The sequence below is a fragment of the Leptonychotes weddellii genome, chromosome 7, assembly GCF_054177405.1.
Source record: "Leptonychotes weddellii isolate Sample4059 chromosome 7, ASM5417740v2, whole genome shotgun sequence".
Lineage (NCBI taxonomy): Eukaryota > Metazoa > Chordata > Mammalia > Carnivora > Phocidae > Leptonychotes > Leptonychotes weddellii.
The window spans coordinates 28,164,403-28,184,405 of record NC_138375.1 but is presented as its reverse complement, the minus strand read 5'-3'; the positions used below and the strand labels follow the sequence as shown (position 1 = coordinate 28,184,405).

Here is a 20,003-nt window from a genome sequence, read left to right as displayed (position 1 = left end):
GGCAGATTTCTTTACTCAGGTAATCTTGATGCCTTTAGAGGCAAGGTCTCACTATAGTGCCTGGCATATAATACGTACTTCATAACATATAACATAGCGCCTTTCAACCTGGGGTTTGTTTTTGTTTGCTTAAGTATTTTTTGCCACTTTTCTGGTTTTTTGGCTGACTCTAAGGACATGAGTCTGCTAAATAGTTCGAGTTGCAGATTAGTAAGCTATTACTGTAACAGGGTTTTTCAGCCTCAGTAATTCTGACATAATGGACCAGCTAATTATTTGTCTTAGGAGGCTGTCTTCTCCATTTGTAGGGTATTTAACAGCATCCCTGCTAGAACCCCTAGATGCCAGTAGCACACCTCCACCAGCTGTGATAAGCAAAAATGTCTCCAGACATTGCCAAATGTTTCCTAGGGGCAGAATTGCCCCTGGCTAAGAACCACTCCTGTAAATAAATGTCAGTAGATTTTATTATAAAATTTCTTCAGATACCTAGTGCAAAATAAATGCTCACCAAATTTAATCATAATATAATGTATCTTTGAATTCCATTTTGGTGGAGAGCTAGGTTCATAAACATTTACATAGCTGGTATTTCTATAAAATCTGTAAGTTCATGTCCTTATAGAGTAAAATTAGAAATTCTCAGAAATTTCTATGAATATCTCTATAGAATAAGAAATCTTTATAGAATATATGTATCTCTATAGAATAAGAAAATAAGTAAAATAATTGATACCACTTAGACTAGTTAGGAATTAGTTGGTCACCCTTCTCTGTGTTCCCATAACAGATTATGTGTGTCTACTAAATTTTATTCTTTTGTTGTTACTATTTGTCATGGGTTACTATCTTATTAAACTGAGTTTCTTAAACACAAGAAATCTGTAGTATTTCTTTTTCTACTCTTACATTCCTTTTTACTCCAAAGCCTGGCATATAGCAAGTGTTTAATTAAAGGCTTTATATTACATTGAGAAGATTTTGTATTTTAAATACGAGTTTTTGTTGTACTACTCTTTGTTTTGTTATTTAATATAAGCCTGTTGTTAGGATTAACTTAATTTAGTAGATCAGTGGGGCTAAAATGTTGTATAGAGTAGACCTCATCTGCAGAATTAAAACTTCCTTTTAAAGTATGAAGAGAGGGTGCTAGTGATGTGATCCTATAACCATGTGAATGTCACACACCCATGCTTGCCTTCTGACATCATTTCACTAGATAAAGTAATGTGTATAACAGACTGCTGATGAATATAATCTTAGTATCCTATTTTTAAAACTGACAACATGCTTATATTCTAAAGACCTGTTTTTTTAAAGATGACAGTATTTCAGCTCTTTACATTCTAAAAGTTCTCTTTTCCTACAGTTAATCTCCTATATTCATATTGAAAGCTCCAAAGGAATCTTTATTTTGTTCTGTATTGAAAAAACTTCAAAACTTAGTATAAGCTAAATATAAAAAATTAAAATGGCACCAAACAATTTATGGTAAAATGTGAAAGTCCTCTCTCACATACCCTTCCCATCCTCCTCCCCACTGTGACAAAAGTACCATTCTCTAGAGGTAACCACTAGAAAGTATTTATCTTTCTTTGGTATGATTGTGTGTGTGTGTGTGTGTTTATTTAATTGAGTTGTGAGAATTAAATGAGCTAAACGGAAAGAGTACTGAGTTTATTTACCATTTATTACAATTGCACAAAGGTTTTTTTAAAATGAGATCATGACATATATTGACTCATAGTTTGAACTTTTCTGCTTTCCAATATATCATAGAATCCTTTCCTTTTCTATAAATATAGATCTACTTTTTTATAGCTGCATGTATGTGTGTACATAGGTATATGTGTATAGATGTATCCACACTTACATTTGTGTATGTTTACAAATATATGCATAGTTGTACATATGCGTATGTACATATACTATAATTTAGTCATTCCACCATTAAAAAATGTTTTTCCTACTTCTTTTTGCTATTTTAAATAATGTATAGTAACACTCTTGTGTACTTTCTTGTGCAGAATAGAATTTAGAAGTATGATTTTTTTTTTTTAAGTATTTTATTTATTTGACAGAGAGAGAGAGACAGCTAGAGAGGGAACACAAGCAGGGGGAGTGGGAGAGGGAGAATCAGGCTCCCAGCTGAGCAAGGAGCCCGATGTGGGGCTCGATCCCAGGACCCTAGGATCATGACCTGAGCCGAAGGCAGATGCTTAACGACTGAGCCACCCAGGTGCCCCTAGAAGTGTGATTTCTTAGCCAAAAGCATTTGTACTTTCTATTTTAAAACCTGCTTCTAAAATGCCCTCTGAAAAGACCATGTTGTGGAATTCTTATCTGTGATAAGATTTTTTTTTTTTTTTTAAGTTTGGGTTATTCTGTCTATTGGTTATTTGTGAGAACTATTCATTTAACCTTCAGAGCAATATGAATAAAATGGGAATATCATTTAATTGTCCTGTTTTATTTATTATTTATTATAAAATTTACTTATTTTTTAAGATTTTATTTTTTTATTTGACAGAGACACAGCGAGAGAGGGAACACAAGCAGGGGGAGTGGCAGAGGGAGAAGTAGGCTTTCCACAGAGCAGGGAGCCTGATGCGGGACTCAGTCCCAGAACCCTGAGATCATGACCTGAGCCGAAGGCAGACGCTTAACGACTGAGCCATCCAGGCGCCCCTAATTGTCCTGTTTTAATTGATCATCATATTTTTTAAAAATTAATAATTTTAATAAGCATCTCAGACATTTTATTACCTAGAGGTAGTTTAGACTTCTATTTTACCTTTGTAAGAATATAATATTGTTGATTGCCCCTTTTAAATATTTTAGTTTTTATAAGAAAGTCTTATAACAAATTCAACAAACTTGATTTAACTGAACTAAAGTAAAAAGAAGTTATTTGCTCTCATGATGAGGGAAACCAAATGTGGCGTCCAAATTTCAGGTAAAACAACCCAAGGGTTGAAAAAAGTTAATTGTATTCTGTCTCTCCATTTCTCAGCTTTATTTTTTCTTTAAGTTAGCTTTATTCTGAAATACTTTCCATTTGGCTAAGATACATCGTCCTTTTAGCTTTTAATCATAAAAGGAGAGGGTAGCTCTCTCTTACCATCTTCTACATGAACTGTCATTTTGGTCACGTTCAGCTAGGCATTGTGACTGATAGTCATAAAAACACATGGGATGGGAGTAACAGAAACCCAATGAAAAATGTGATATCTAATAATTTTGCATATTAAGTGACTGTTAGGTTGCTAATTCTTACATTTTGAAAGGTCTTTAATGATTTCCAAACATAATCCATGATTTTATTCTAAATATAACATACCTATGTGATAGGGCAGGCAGTGTTACATTTTAATAACTTAAAAGCATTAATTAACCACCACGGAAAGCATAGTCCTAACATCTGTTACTATCCCTGGAAAATAGGCACTGATTGTGACAAATATGCTATGTTTTGTCAAAAATTGGTTGTTGTGACCTTCCAGTTTCTGAGTGGGCATTTTTTTCAGAAATGTTTCTTGCAGTTGAAACATTTATCTTGCATTGTTTTTTCTTTTTGCAAAATGGAGGATGAGGATTTTTTATACATACATATAGATGTAAAATAAAATATAAGTTTTCCTAAGCTTTGAGACAAAAGAGGAAAATGATACTCCTTTCAAAATACTTTTTAAAATGTGAATTTTGGAGATCATAATAATAACTTTGAGGTTTTTTTGTTTTTTTTTTTTTTTAGCTTTTCATCAAAACTGCTAACTCTAACAAATGTTAAATGGTGGACAGTCATATATTTTGTGTGTAGGAGGGTGGGTTACAGTTTCCAAACTGTTTCCCTGAATCTACAGTTTTCTACAAGGACCTGGACATCCATTGCTACTGTAGCAAAAAATGGAAATACTGCCTTTTTTAGAAATTGAGTTGATATGTAAATCATTGTTTCAAGAAGTAACATTTTTCCCATTTTAAAAACACAGTATAGGGCGCCTGGGTGGCTCAGTCGTTAAGCGTCTGCCTTCGGCTCAGGTCATGATCCCAGGGTCCTGGGATTGAGTCCCACATCGGGCTCCCTGCTCGGCAGGAAGCCTGCTTCTCCCTCTCCTACTCCCCCTGCTTGTGTTCCTGCTCTCGCTATCTCTCTCTCTGTCAAATAAATAAATAAAAATCTTAAAAATAAATAAATAAACAATATATATTTTTAAAGGTTTTATTTATTAGAGAAAGTGAGCATGCAGGCAAGTGTGAGTCAGGGGAGGGGCAGAGGGAGAAGGAGAGAGAGAATCTCAAGCAGACTCCATGCTGAGTGTGGAGCCCGATGAGGGGCTCCATCCCACCACCCGGAGATCATGGCCCGAGTTGAAATTAAGAGTTGGTCACTTAAATGACTGAGCCACCCAGGCATCCCAAAACACAATATTTTATATGTTGATATAAACAAATTCTAAGCTTCATTTTTCTATTAAATTTGAGTTGGAGTGTGTCCAAGGTATAAGTGGTCATGATACATGATAAGCAGTTCTTTTTTTTTTTAAATAATGTACCGTTGACAATGCTAGTAATCTTAAATACCTGGAAATCTCAGATACTAAATTATGTTTAATAGTTTCAATAGTTAATAGTTTTTATGTGTGTTTTGATCCTTTGAAATGGGCAGTTTTTGTTATGTGTGTTTCTAGTTAACTGTTTGGAAAAAATAATTTCACTTACTCATATATAACCAGAGTGCAGTTCTTCAGACTTTAGAATCATAGAGGCTTTTGAGGCTGGAGAAATGAAATAAAGATAGTAATGTTCAGTTATTTTTTTTTATATCCAATCTCCCCTCTCCCTTTGCCCCTTTGTAAATAATTTTAATACAGAATTATAATATTTTTCACAGTGGGCTCTGGACTCAGACTAGTTTGGTCTGATTTCTGGCTTTACCACTTACTAGCTTTTGGCATTGGGAAGTCATATTATCTACTATCTCTAAGACTCATTTGTCTTCATTTACAAAAATACTATTTTCTAGGATTAACAAGACTTATAGTGAATAAATGTTACTTCTGTTCCTATTCATGAATTTTAAATATGGATAACCATCCCCAGGTTATGTAATACATACTCATTATAAGCATTTCCAAAATACAGAAAAGCACAGAGAGGAAAATAAATCACCTGTGATTGCACTTTCATTTTTGGTCTTAAAATTTTGATGTATAGATTTTTTAAAAATGTATCTTTAAAAAATATATATATATATATGTGTGTATATATATATATCTCTTAGAATTTTTTCCTTCTCTTACCAGCACATTATGCCTGTTTTTCCTCATGTTTAAATATTATATAATATTGATGGCTACACAGTTTGCTCATTTTTGAACATTTTGTTTCCAGTTCCTTACCATTATAAATAATGTACAACCCACTCTACATTTTAGATTATTTTGTTAATATAAATCACCCAAAGTAGATCCCAGCCCTAGGGCATTTTTCCAATTTATTTTACAAAATGTTTTTTCAGTTTATAATCCCACTGACAATATGTTGTCTTATTTGGTATAGTCATGTTAAAAAGCAATTTCTTGCCACTTTGGTAAGCTTTATTTCAAATGGTATTTTTCAGTGTATTTGGTTAAGATTTTAGGAAACAGGAAATATGTTTATTTATCAATTTTGTTTCTTCATTAAATTCTTAGTACATTTTCTTGGCCTCTCCTCAGTAACCTTCCCCTAATTTGTTTAGGCCTTTCACATTATAAGTGCCTACTTCTTGTTGTAGGCCCTACTTTGCTATGTGAGTGTGTAATGTTAAGGGTTGAATTGTGTCTCCCCAATTCATTTGTTGAAGCCTTCGCCTGCGGTACCTCAGAATGTGTATGTATTTTGGAGATATGGCCCTTAAAGAGGCAGTTAAGGTAAAATTGGGTCATTTGGGTGATCCCTAATCCAATGTGACTGGTTTCCTGATAAGAAAAGGAGATTAGTACACAGATATACACAGAGGAACAACCATATAAAGACTTGAGAGAACCCAGGAGACCTCAGAACAAAGAACCTCTGTCAAGCTACATTGATCTTCTAGCTTCCAGAATTATGAGAAAATAAATTTCTGTGTTTGAGCTACCTGGTCTGTGGTACGTGTTACAGCAGCCCCAGCAAACTAATATAGGGCCATAACCTTTGCTTATCATAATTTTGCGAATATTTTTGACTACTATGTTATTAAACTTTTAATTTTAGGTATGCAGTTGGTTTTTTAGAGATATATAAACTTTCCTCTTTTGTCTCAAATATAGGAAATCTTAATTTTATTTTAAATCTATATGTATGTCTAAAAAATCCTCATCCCCCATTTTTAAGTACTTACATTATGCAACAAAATGCAATAAAAATAACAAAAAATTTTCATACCATTTGAAAGTTTAGTCTAAAGCTTCTTTATCATATTTCAGAATTTTGAGGATTTTAGAGGAATAGCAGTATAACCATTTTGGATAAAGACCTGTGAACAAAAGCTTTTTAGCTTGTTTTGCTTATTTACACAGCATTTTCTTACCACACAAAGTGATCCTTTGTATAGTCTCCTTTTCTGCTGTCAATTATTGCAGTATCTGAGAGCTACTCTATTCTGATCCCCTTACCTATTCTGTTTGGAACATTTCTTTTTTCTTTTGCTTCTAAAGAAGAAACTGGATAGGGCATTTTATAAGGAACCTACCAGTAGGATAGGATTATCTTTTTTTTCTGCAGTATTGTACCCTTTGAAATACATTCTTGGGTCCATTCTTTTCACAGACAGATGTGATAGCCACTTTGGTTGGTTTATTCTGTCTGGTTAACATGTTCATAACTTCATACTGAGGAATAATAGCACTTAGAATCCCTTCTGATTCGTCAGTGTTAATTAAATGATCAATCTTCTCTTTCATCCATATCAGTTAAGCCCATTAAATAATTTGAGAAACTTTTATATAACTTTTGGGTAAAAGTTATTTTTCAAATAACTTTTCACTTTGGTAAGCTTTGAATCATTTTGACAATATTGTCAAATGACAATATTTTTCAAATCTATAAATCCAGTTATTTTTCAAATAACTTTTCCCTCCAGGTGGGAGAGAAGTAGCTAGCATTAGATCAGTGTTCTTAATGAAAACAAGGAAAGCCTGTTTGAAGGTAGCAGGAAACTAACTGCTCAGTGGACAAGAAATGTAGGAGCCAAAGCTTCGGAGAAGGAAGAATCTTGTGGAGGTGAACTTAACTTCTCCAACAACTTTTGCCAAGGGATACTGGCTAGTGTAGAGTGTGGGCAGAAAACTTAGGGACTCAGATTAGGCCCAGGAGTACTGTTACTAAAAGAAAAAACAGCACAGACCTTTTGGTGGAGACCTAGGGGAAATCTAGTATAAGAAGATTCTTGGCTCCCCACGTTTGTTGAATTCCTGAGACTATCTGAGATGGTTAACTTAAAAATCTAAGCAAAAAATATTTGAAAATAAAGGTGGAGCTTGTAGTGTTTTTTAAGACAAAAATTAGATCTGTCATCCTCTTGGGACTAATCCCCTCAACAACAAACAAGCTTTCAGTTGAAACATGGGGAACAAGGAGGAAAAGGAAAAACTGGAGGTAGACTGAGTCTTATCAGAGCAGCAGTTTATCTGTACTTAGTATTGTCCAGTGACCTAACAAAGAGAAGGATAAATCCTCTGTGGAGAAAGATAATATCAGGAATCTCTGCAAGTTTTTATATAGAGAGATTACAGGATCCACCAAAAGGCAGGACTACATGACTACAACAAAAAGAAAAACATAGTAGAAACAGATCCAGAGATGGTCTACATCATTCACATTCATTTAGGTAATAGCACTTTAAATATTTAAAGTATGATTTGTATGTCAAGAAAATAGAGGAACTTTGGAGAGAATAGGTGAAAAAGAAGATTTTTTATTATTGGATATGTGTAAAGTGAAATGAAAATTCAAGAAGGGAAAAAACAATGTCTAAAACAAAAAACTACATAGAAGATTAGCTGTACTGGAAGACAAATGAATAGAAAATATCCAACCAGAGATGAAAGAGAATGGGGAAAATACAAAAGAGGTTTTAGAGACTTGCAGTATACACAAAAGGATCTGATATTTGAATTCCAGAAAGAAGAGAGGAAATTGGGCAGAAGTAATTTTGAAGAGAGAATGTACAGAATTTTCTAAAACTAATATATCAACCCAGAGATTTGCGAATTTCTGTTTTTCCTAAGCAGGATAGATACAAAGAAAACCACACCTGAACGGTAAGATTGCTGAAAACCAAAGATAAAGGAAAAAAATCTTGAAAGGAGTCTGAGAAAAAGGATTTGACCTCAAAGGAGCTAATAGTAAGACTGATATCAGACTTTTCAATAGAGACAATGGAAACCATGTTGAAGCTTTTAAGAAAATAGCAGCTAACCTAAAAATCTATAAATCCAGCAAGATATCCTTCAAAAACTGAAGTGAAAAAAAAAAATTTCCAGGCAAACAAAAGTCAAAAGAATCTGTTACCAGCAACCTTGGCTAAAAATTAAATAAATGAAAACACCAATAAAACAAATCAACAACAAACTGAGGATTCTTTAGACAGAAGGAAGAATATCCCATTAAGATACCACTAACGTGAAGAATAATGGAAAAAGTGAATTTGTGGATAAATATAAATTGATACTGACTAAATATTAACAAAATAAAAATAACAGTATTATGTTTTATGGGGCTTGAAAGAGAAAAAAACATCAGTAAAGTGAAAGGTGAGGCAAGTAAATGAGGTTCAAGTGTCAAGAGTCTAGCATTGTTGAGGACATGGTAATAGTTTCTCTTTAGACTGTGATTAATTAATAACATATGTTGTAATTTCAATGGTAACCATTAAAAAATAGTTTTAAAATAGTAAACTTATTGAGGGGGGAGAAATGGAATAATAAGAAGTAATTGGTTGATTCAAATGACAGCAAAAAGGAGGGTTAAAGAAATCTAAAACTGGCAGGTCAAATAAAACAAAAACAGTAAGGCGATAGAAATAAATATGCATATTTGAACAGTAGATATATTTTCTGGAATTTTGTTAAAGAAAAATACCTTACTTTTCAGTCTAAAAAAGTAATGTAAATATAAATAGACAAAAATACATAACACATACTCATATACTTTTGTTTTTCTGACAGCTTCTTTGTGATATTGGCCATAGTGAAGAAAAATTGGGTTTTAACTATGAGGATATCATAATTTGGTAAGTATAGTTTAGTTCCCTCCCTCACCCCTCTGGGTTTTAGTAATTTCAGTTCTAGTAATTTTAAACTAAAAGGATAGTATAACACATTATATTTGATTTTGTAGAAACAGCTGTTTGAACATTAGAAAAATTCAAGATGTCCAATATTTTTGGTTATCCTGTTGTTCTTACTGATGCTTTGTAATTATCAAATATAAAGAATCAAAGCTAATGATGGGAAATACTTGGATTTCTGTAATTTAAACTTCTAAATTAAACATGAAATTCACAGAACAAAAGTTCTTAAATTTTCCTAAGAACAAGAAGAAGAACCTGTATGATTATCTCTAGACCTCACTTAAAACAAAGTGTGCTTATGGCAAACTTTATTTTCTCAAGTCCACCAACAGAGTCATAATGTTATAATTTCATAGCTATCTTTTTGGTGTGCTTGGGAATTAAAATTTATATAGCTGTGCCTACTGTCACAAAATATTCATTGATTTAAACCAGTGATTCATTGAGGAGTGGAAGCAGGTAGGCAGAGGAGAATAGATTGTAGAGGCATATGTGATACACCTTGACAAAGGCATATTTAATTTCCCATTGTTTATATAAAATAAAGTACAGAAGGTAGAATAAAATAACATTTTCTTGATTAGTAAGAATGTGCTAAGGCAGCACAGATTAAAAAATAACAATATTAGTGAAGTTCCATGGCTGTTATAGTGAATGATTTTTATATATAAAATCACTAGTAGTTTTGCTTAATGCAACTGAGGGAGAATTTGGTACCATAATTTTATGTGTATTTGAAACTCATGTAGCAAAACTTTTTTTGTTTCTATGCAGTTTGCGGTTAGCTTTATTGAATGAAGCAAAAGAAGTGCGGGCAGCAGGCCTGCGAGCTCTTCGATATCTCATCCAAGACTCCAGTATTCTGCAGAAGGTGCTGAAATTGAAAGTGGACTATTTAATAGCAAGGTAATTTTCCTAGAGCTGTCTCTGTTTTTAAAATTATGTTTTAAGTTTTAACATACCTATTGTGAAGTGTACATATTTTTAGTGTAAAGCCTGATAATTTTTAGAGATATATACAACCAAGTACTCCATTATCCTGAATAAGAGTATTTTCTGCATCCCAGTCAAGTTCCCCTGTGTCTCCAACTAGTAGGAAACATTACTCTGCCTTTTCTCATTATAAACCAGTTTTTCCTGTTCTTGAGCATCATATATCGGAAAAATACATGGTTATTCTTTTCTTTCCTCAGTGTTATTTGTCAGAGATGTATCCATGTTGTTTTTTTCTTTTAAGGCTGTGTAGTATTTCATGTTATGAATAGACTATAATTTATTCCATTCTGTTGGTGATTTTCTGGGTTGTTTCCAGTTTTTGGCTATTTTGGATAAAGCTGCCCTGAATATTCTTGTAGGTAGACATATGCACTCATTTTTCTTAGGTATATATGTAGGAGTGGAACTGCTGGGTCATAGGTTTATGTCTGTTTAGCTTTACTACATACTGCCAGTTTTCCATAGTGATTGTACCGATTTATATTCCTACCAACAATGTTTGAGAGTTCCAGTCTCTCTACATTCTCATCAGCACTTGTTTTTAGTTTTTAATTGTAGACTTTCTGCTGTAGTGTTCACTGTGAGTTTCATTGTGGTTTTAATTTGCATTTCCCTAATGAGTAGTGATGTTAAGCATCTTTCATTTGTTTGCTGGTTATTTGAATATCCTCCTTGTCTTTTGCTCATTTGTAAATTGGATTATCTGCCTGTCTCATATAGTTCTTAATGTTCCAGATATGATTCCTTTCAGGTATATGTCTTGACAATATCTTCTCCAAGTCAGTCTGTTTTGCCTTTTCTTTTTTCCTAATTAATAAAATCCAATTTTGTAGTTAATGCTCTTGGACTCTTTGGAAGATACTATTCTTTGTTTTCTTCTAAAAGGTTTTATTCCTCTATATATGTTTAATTAGGTGTTAGGTCATGATAACTTTTATTTTTATGGCTATGCAGTACATTTTAGCAGGATTTATTGAAAAGATTATCCTCTGTGTCTAGATTAGTGACACTTCTGTTGTAAACTAGATAACTGATAAGTATGGATCTGTTTTTGTGTTCCCTATTATTTTTAGTTTGTCTATTCTTGCCCGTTTCTCACTGTTTTAATGACTGCAGCTTGATAGTAAATGTTAATATCTGTTGGTATAAGTCTTCCAATTTTTCTTCCTTAAGACTGTTGGCTATTTTATGTTCTACATTTTCATATGAATTTTAGAATCAACTTGTCCATTTCCTTAAAACATTCTGGGATTTTAGTAGTAATTGCATTGAAGTTCAAGATTAATTTGGGGTGAATTGATATCTTAATAACATTGACTATTCTAAGCCTTTATTTATTTGGAACTTTAATTTCCACAGTATTTTGTAGTTTTCTGTGCAGAGGTCTTGCACATACTTGCTATTGTTCATTCTAAGATATTTTTTATGAGAGCATTAATGTAAGTTAAATTTTTTCTTTTTCATATTTTTTGCTGTTAATATATAGAAAAAGAATTGTGGGTTTTTATTTTTGGTTTTGGGTTTGGATACTAAACTCTTACCTAGTGATCTTGCTAGATTCACTTTTCAATTCTAATTGTTTAAAAATTATTTTAGAGTTTCTGTGTACATAGCATTAATTGCAAATGATGACTGTTTTATTTCTTCCTTTCCAATCCTTGTATCGTTCTTTTTCTTGCCGTATTGCACTGGTTGGAATATTACACTGACTAGAAATAGTGATAGTGGACAACTTTGTTTTGCTCTTGAACTCGGGTTAAAAGTATTCAGTACTTTGGTGTTATTGATGATACTTGCTGTAGGCTTTTTGTGGATTTATGTTCCTTGTTTGCATTCCTAAAGTAAACACCACATGTTAACTGTGTGTTTTGTCCTTTTTAAATATTAATTGAATTTGGTTTGTTAATATTTTGTTGAAGATTTTTGAGCTAAGTTCGTGAGAGGTATTGGCCTATATTTATCCATTCTTCTAATGTCCTTGTTTAGTTGTGGTATCAGGATTTTTTTTGCTTTGTAAAACAACTAGGGAAATGTTGCCCTATTTTTATATTTTCTGGAAGAATTTATGTAAGGTGGGTATTGTTTTTTTTCCTACATGATTAGTAGAATTCACTAGTGAATCTGTCTGAGCATAGGGTTTTCTTTTTTAGGAAGTTTTTTTGTTTTGTTTTGTTTTTTAAGATTTTATTTGTTTATTTGTCAGAGAGAGAGAGAGCACAAGCAGGGGGAACAGCAGGCAGAGGGACAGGCTCCCCACTGAGCAAGGAGCCTGATGTGGGACTCAATCCCAGGACCCTGGGATCATGACCTGGGCCGAAGGCAGATGCTTAACCTACTGAGCCACCCAGCCGTCCCTTTTTAAGGAAGTTTTAAGATTATGGATTCTATTTCTTCAGCAGATATAGTACTATTCAGATTTTCTCCTTTTAGTCATTATATATTTTGAAGCTTTGTTACTACGTTCATATTTAGAATTGTTAAACCTTCACATTGGGCTAATCTTTTTATAGTTATGAAATGTCCCTTTTTATTCCTAGTAATACTTCTCTTATTATGAGTGTTCATATTATATTAATATGGCTATACTCACTTTGATTTAGAGCTTGCAGGATAGATCTTTTACCATCCTTTTACTTTCTGTTGTTTTTGTCCTTACATTGAAGTTTCTGACCTAAAAACATCATAAGGTTTTTTGTTTGTTTTTAAATCTAGTTTGACTGTCTTTGTCCTCTAATTAGAATATTTAGACTGTCTAGTGGATTTTTATATGCATGGTCTGTGGGCTTTATGCAGTGTAATGATTGGTATGTTTATGAGTCTGTTCATCTTGTGGTTAATTTTCTCATGTATTTGAGTTTGTATCTTGAGATTTGTCATATCTGTTCTTTGTTCTTATGTATCTCCTGTTTCTTTTGGAATAGTCAAGAATTTCTTTTCCTCTTCTATTAATATCTTGGTTATAAGGTCTTTTCTTCTTTTAGTAGTTGCCCTAGAGATTACAACTCATATCCTTGATACTAAGGTTTAGTATTTTATTACAACCAGAACAATCTAGGAAAACTCTTATAGTTTATATCATTTTCCCTCTGTTTTTTGTATTATTGCTATAGTTTTTATTTCTACATATATTTGTAGCCCTACAAGATAGTTTTGTTATTGTTTTAAACTGGAACTATTGTTATATATTTTTAAAGCTTTATTTATTTATTTGAGAGAGAGAGAGAGAGAGAGAGCATGGGGGGAGGGGCAGAGGGAGAGAATCTTAAGCAGGCACCCTGCTGAGTGTGGAGCCCCATGCAGGGCTCCATCTCACAACCCATGAGATCATGACCTGAGCTGAAACCAAGAGTCAGACACTTAACCTGCTGAGGTACCCAGGTACCCCTAAACTGGAACTGTTGATATTTACCTACATTATTTACCCGTTCCAATATCCTTCCTTCTTGCATTTATACATTTTTATTCATCTTGCATCACTTTCTGTTTAATAAATTTCCTTTACTGTTTCTTTTAGTGCTGGTATACTCAAGATGAATTCTATCATCTTTTTTTTTGTCTGTAAATGCCTCTATTTTGCCTTCATATTTGAAGGCTGTTTTTATGACTAGTTCCTATTTTTTAATGCTTTAAATAGGTTATTGTCTTCTGGACTTTTTTTTTTTTAACCTGGTGAACAGTAAGTAGTCTCTTCTTATTGCTTCTTTGAAGTGATGTATCTTTTTCTTTTCTGGCTACTTTAAAGTTTTTCTTCTGTTCTATTCATTCATTCTTCTCTCATATCCTCTCATACTCCAGCTATATAGTGTTGAATCTGTTCACTCTTCCACATGTCTCTGATGTTCTTACTGTATTTTCAGTTTTTGTTGTTAATCTTTGTGCTTTAATGTGTTTACTTTCTACTCACCTGTTTTTTTCTTCCATCCTGCTATTAAATCATTCTCTTCAATTTTTAATTTCAGTTACTGTATTTCTATCATTTGTTTTACTCTTATTTAAAGATTCTAGGTCGCTGCTTTATTTCTCCATGTTTCTTTCTATTTACTTGATCATATTTATCATAGTGATTTATAGCCTTCTTAAGACAACACCAATATGTGAATCACCTGTGTTCTATTTCTGTTGTCTTTTTCTTTTCTTGGTTTTTAGTTATTTGACCCTTTGTTTATTTTAAAGCATACCTCATATTATTACATGATTGGATGTGAATATTGCATATTCAAAATCTTTGGCTCTGGATCATGCTGTTTTCCTCTTAAGAGAGTTAAGGTTTATTTATTCTAGAAAGTTGGCTTATCACACTGATTTTGTTAAAAAGTTTAGTTTTAGCTTTTTCTTTGATCTACGGAGTGGCTCTTTGGGATCTCAAATGACAGTTGTAAATGTTGAGGAGAACCTCTTCACCTTGACGAGCCTTGAGCTATAACATCTATCTAGAGTGTTACGTACCTGCTCAAATTTCTGCTTACTTCCTTAGCTTCTTGGCATTAGCTTTTTGTTTGGTTCCTTGGATTTTTACTTTGTTTTTGCACAACATAGAGATTGGCAAGTGCCTTGGAGAGGAGCTTGCATGAAGATTTGCATTCACTTTCCCATGTTTCCTTTTCTCTGGAATTTTTTCCCCTCAAGTCACAGCCACATTGGCTGCACTAAAGTTCAACCTGTCTCTCCAGTCCAGAAAGACTTTTGCTTTCTGTTGGGACTCTGTTCCCCTAAAACTGTTGACAAGTGCCCCTAGGGACAAAGCCTGGTTGGATGTGAAGCTTGTGCATCTCTTTCCAGGGATTATTATCCATTGCCCTTTTAACAGTTTTTAAAAAGTATTTTGTGGGCTGCCGGGGTGGCTCAGTCGTTAAGCGTCTGCCTTCGGCTCAGGTCATGATCCCAGGGTCCTGGGATCGAGCCCTGAGTCAGCCTCCCTGCTCAGTGGGAAGCCTGCTTCTCCCTCTCCTACTCCCCCTGCTTTTGTTCCCTCTCTCATTGGGTCTCGCTCTGTCAAATAAATAAAATCTTAAGAAAAATAAAAATTAAAAAAAAAATATTTTGCTTACCCTTTACAGTTGTTTTTGGCTAGAGGGGTGGTGTGATGCAGCCTCTCTGATGTGGCCACAAATTGAATTGTTTATTTCTTAATAAAATTGTTTTAGATTTAATTGTATTCAGATAGAAGAAATGCTTTTTGAGTAGCAAACTATATGAATTGATTAGAATAGTGAACTACCTAAACATAAGTAAAAATTAATTATTCGGCTACATAAACCAAAGACTCAAGAAATTGGTAATTTAATAAGTTTTACAGAAAAATGTCAGTTAAGTGGTATCTGAGCATTAATTTTTGATGTGCATTTACATATTAAATTATATTTCATAAAATAGAATTATTGTGGCTAGTATATGAGACTTTTAACATAGTTATAATATATAAAATGTAGGCCCTGGTTAAAATCACTTTTTTTAAGTAGGTTCCAGCTCAGTGTGAAGCCCAGCACGGGGCTTGAATTCATAACCCTGAGATCAAGACCTGAGCTGAGATCAAGAGCCAGTTGCTCAACTGACAGAGATACCCATATGCCCCTAAAAAATCACATTTAAACTAAAATATAAGCTGGAAATGTTTTCTTCACAATTTTTATAAAATTGCAGATTTTTATCAAAGATAGGTGAATTCTTTTTTCAGTAGATTTCTGATACTTGGCTTTATAAATATGTTTATTATTTCTCTATTGATATATATAATTCTGTAAATATATTCTTTTCTGGAGTTTTAAATGAAATAGTTTTGAAATGCTTTATTATACTCTAAAAAAAAAAAAAGAAATGCTTTATTATAGCAAATATTTATCAGAACTGGATGTAAGTTAATTAAATAAATGTCTGCTGGTGTTAAAATCATGTTAAAATTTTAAAGTACCATATTAACATTATGAAGATAGGTCTGATCTGGTGGTATTATACAAAGAAATTGTTTAATAAGATTTTTATCAATAACTTAATATTTTGTCTATTATTTAGGTGCATTGACATACAGCAGAGCAACGAGGTAGAGAGGACACAAGCACTTCGATTAGTCAGAAAGGTACGATCTATGCCTGAGAGAGAAGGTAGATTTTTGGTTTTTATGTTAAGTATTTTACATTTTTAGATTTAGACTGTTTTGTGAAATCTTTATATTAAAATTTAAAGGCTAAATTTTCGTTAAACATTTTTGTTTGATAAAATTATATGAGGTAAATAGGTCTGTTAAGCTTAGAGGTGAGCATAAATATTTTGTGTAATTATTCTATGTGACTGGGTACAGCTAGGACAATAGTCTGCTTCTCCCTCTGACCCTCCCCCCTCTCATGTACTCGCTCTCTCTCATTCTCTCTCTCTCAAATAAATAAATAAATAAATAAATCTTAAAAATAAATAAATAAATAAATAAATAAATAAATAAAATATTCACTGTAAAGAATACAGTAGTTTCCCCCCTCCCCCTTCACCCTCACCTCTTACCCAGAGTTTTGGTTACCGTGGTTTTCCTTCTGCCATATGGTTAGAAGATCTGTAATGTTATGTCACAATACCTACATCATCACCTCACTCATCTCATCACATAGGCATTTTATCATCTCACATCACCACAAGAAGGGTGAGTACAGTACATTAAGCTATTTTGAGAGAGAGAGAGAGACCCCATTCATATACATTTTATTATAGTATAATTGTTCTGTTTTATTATTAATCTCTTGCTGTGCCTAATTTATGAATTAAACTCTATCGTAGATCTGTATGTACAGTAAAAAATAGTATACTTGACCTTTGAACTTGATGGGTCTACTTATATAGATTTTTTTCAGTAAATAGAGTACAGAACTGTAAATGTATTATCTCTTACGATTTTCTTTAGCTTCCTTTATTGTAAGAACATAGTATATAAAACATATACAAAATATATGTTAATTGACTGTTTATGTTCCTGGTAAGGCTTTCAGGACTTTTAGTGTAGTTTATATATAGAGTTGAGTACTGTCTGTGGTTTCAGTATCCACTGGGGGTCTTGGAACATATCCCCCATGGATAAGGGAGTAGGGAAGGACTACTGTATTTCTTCCCTTAGCAACCATGTAAATGAAATTACTGCTTTTTTGATATATTATTAGAGAAAAAGGATTACTTGTTCCCCACTCTACTTTTCTCTTATTTGCATGCTTGGAGTTAATGCCATTAAATGGACGTGGCAGAGTTACAAGCTGGTTGTTTTGAAGACGAATTTAGATATAGTCCATAGGCAGTTTCAATAAGCAGTTCAGACTGTTGTACAGGACAGGTCAGAATCTAAATTCTGCAATAAAGGGTGTTAGGGATAACCCATTAATGCTTCCAATGATAGGTTTTCAGGGAATTTTTTGTTGTTATTTAATGTGATGCCCTAATGGCAAAACAGTTAACTAAGAGTTAACTTGGTTAGGACACAGTTATGTAAGAATATTTTCATGTTTCATCCTAAACATTTATGAGACGTATGCAGTATATAGTTGTTTTAATGTAAAAACATCTAAAATTAAAGTATTTAAAAAAAAATTTTAACCCTTCTCCTCTTTACCCATCTTTGAGTTCAGTGCATACTTCAGAATGGTAGAGTGTTGAATTTGTACATTAACTAGATCTCCTCTTTTTCTTTTTTCTTCCAATTGTCCAGCTTGGGGTTAGTAATAATACCCACAGGTGAGCATAGTAAGGAAGAGGTAAATGGATGAGTGTCTTAAAAGAAATTTACAATTCTAGTAAGAGTGATATTGAAGATAGATTACAATATTTTTGTGGTAGGTAAAGTGTCATATTGGGACTGTGATTTGACTCCTCAAATTTAAATTTAAAAATTAGATTTATGGTTTTTACTTATTCATAGTCTCTCCTACTGCCATGATTTTGAGAATTCAAGATAAGAAAATAAAATTTGTTTCTGAAGAACCTAGAATAACTCTCTGGCTATTTGAGGTGTATATATGTCAATATTTATCATACTAGGAATTGTAAGTGAGCAATTAAAATATATATTAGCATATTAAAAATAACAACCCATCACATATAAACATATTTTTGTAAAAATATATTTTGCGAAAGAAACTTAACAGAATGGCATTATTTTAGATCTTTGCAAATGTCTTTAGTGTTTGTCTTGATGGAAGGTAGGAGCTGGATTGTCATATTTGCTTCTTCATTCAATCTGTTGTGATTTCATGTTCAGTAGAGCCTCTGGTAAACTTCAGTATATACTTCTGAGAGACTGAGAGTAAAAAAGACAAATAATGTCTTTGTATTTTATTAAAATAATTTTAACTTCACAGAATCTCTGAAAATATCCTAGAGACCCTTGTTTCCTGGACCAAACTTTGAAAATTGCTGCCCTAAAAATTGCATTATTCCAGATAGATTCAAGCAATTAAATTCAGCTTCTTTGAGTTATTCAGTAAATATTTTATTTCAGTTTTTTAAAATGTTTTGGCATGATACAATTTAGTTTATAAAATAGCCCAGTAAAAGTAAACAGACCCTTAACAATTTAGTAATGCTATTACAAAAATATTGTTTTCTTCTGTTATCTTCTAAAATACAGACTAATTTGAGGCAGATATCATTTGTGAATCCAAGAGCAGGAAAATTGCTTATACCTGATGGTAGGATGTAGGCTCAGAAGAATTGTGGTGCAGGGTTCCTCCTTGGTTTAGCTAAAAGCAGATAGAGTTAAAAGGGAAGCATACTTGCTGAATGAATAGCGGCCTCTCTTGGTTAGAGGAACTGTAATTTCAGTAGTATTTTTAACAACCAAAGCACATATTTCTTTTTTTCAGCAACATCTTGGCAACGGAGCTAGTAGAAATTAATGTTAATATTATAATGGCTAGGTCACTGTGTTTTTGTGGGGTTTTTTTGTATGCATTTTAAAAGTTTTAAATTTTTCTATTGAAGTATTAATCTTCTTTATTTTAAAGAAAAGGAAGAAACATTTGTTGCTTTAGGATAACTTACTCGATGAGTAATTAAGGAAATTCATGTTATTTTTCCTTCTCTTTCTCCTGTCTCATTCATTTGGAAGATTTTTTGTTCGTGTGCTCATTTTCAGTGTCTCTGATTTTTTTTTTCCCTTTCTCTCCAGTCCAGGGAATCCTTCTTGGTTTTTGTCTCTCTCGTTTTCTATATAATTTTCCCACTTTTCAGCTGTTACTACTCTTTATCCAATTGAAATTATACTTACTGCCTGCCTAATTTAACCATCAATTTTCCTCATATATTGTTTCTTTATTCATGTAGTAAGAGATTAACATAACACAGATTTTTTATAGTTGAAAGAGATTCATTTAGGGAATCACTTGCCCTTGATACATAGGATTATAAATCCAGTAACATCCAATACAAATTAATTATCCCTACTCCAGAGACCTGTTATTTTGAAATTGTTCATCTACCAGTCTTTATTAGTCATTAACTATGTAATTTGTTTTCTTTCTAATTTCCACACTGAAGATATGTTAGCTATTTTCAGTATTCCAAATATATTATTGCCAATTAAACTTTTCATTTAAAGTAAGATTCATCCAAAGTTTTGTCACCAGAAATACACTATTTGCATCATACTTTTTGAAGTATTAAAAATAGATTATGGATTACTAACTTTACCTTTTGGCATAGCAACAAGTGGTGGTAGGAG

The 20,003-nt window shown here is 32.8% G+C and overlaps 1 protein-coding gene across 4 annotated transcripts in view; it reads left to right on the top strand.

Moving 5' to 3' along the window:
* Positions 1–6,453: 6,453 nt before the first annotated feature.
* Positions 6,454–20,003, top strand: part of RICTOR (RPTOR independent companion of MTOR complex 2) — a 71,444-nt gene continuing 57,894 nt past the window's right edge. For 3 of the 4 annotated variants that reach the window (XM_081826045.1, XM_081826043.1, XM_081826041.1), the window contains exons 1-3: positions 6,454–9,259; positions 10,094–10,225; positions 16,325–16,388. The gene's annotated coding sequence lies outside the window, so the exon portion shown is untranslated. The remainder of the gene's footprint in view (positions 9,260–10,093; positions 10,226–16,324; positions 16,389–20,003) is intronic. The other variant, XM_081826042.1, reaches the window with a different exon arrangement.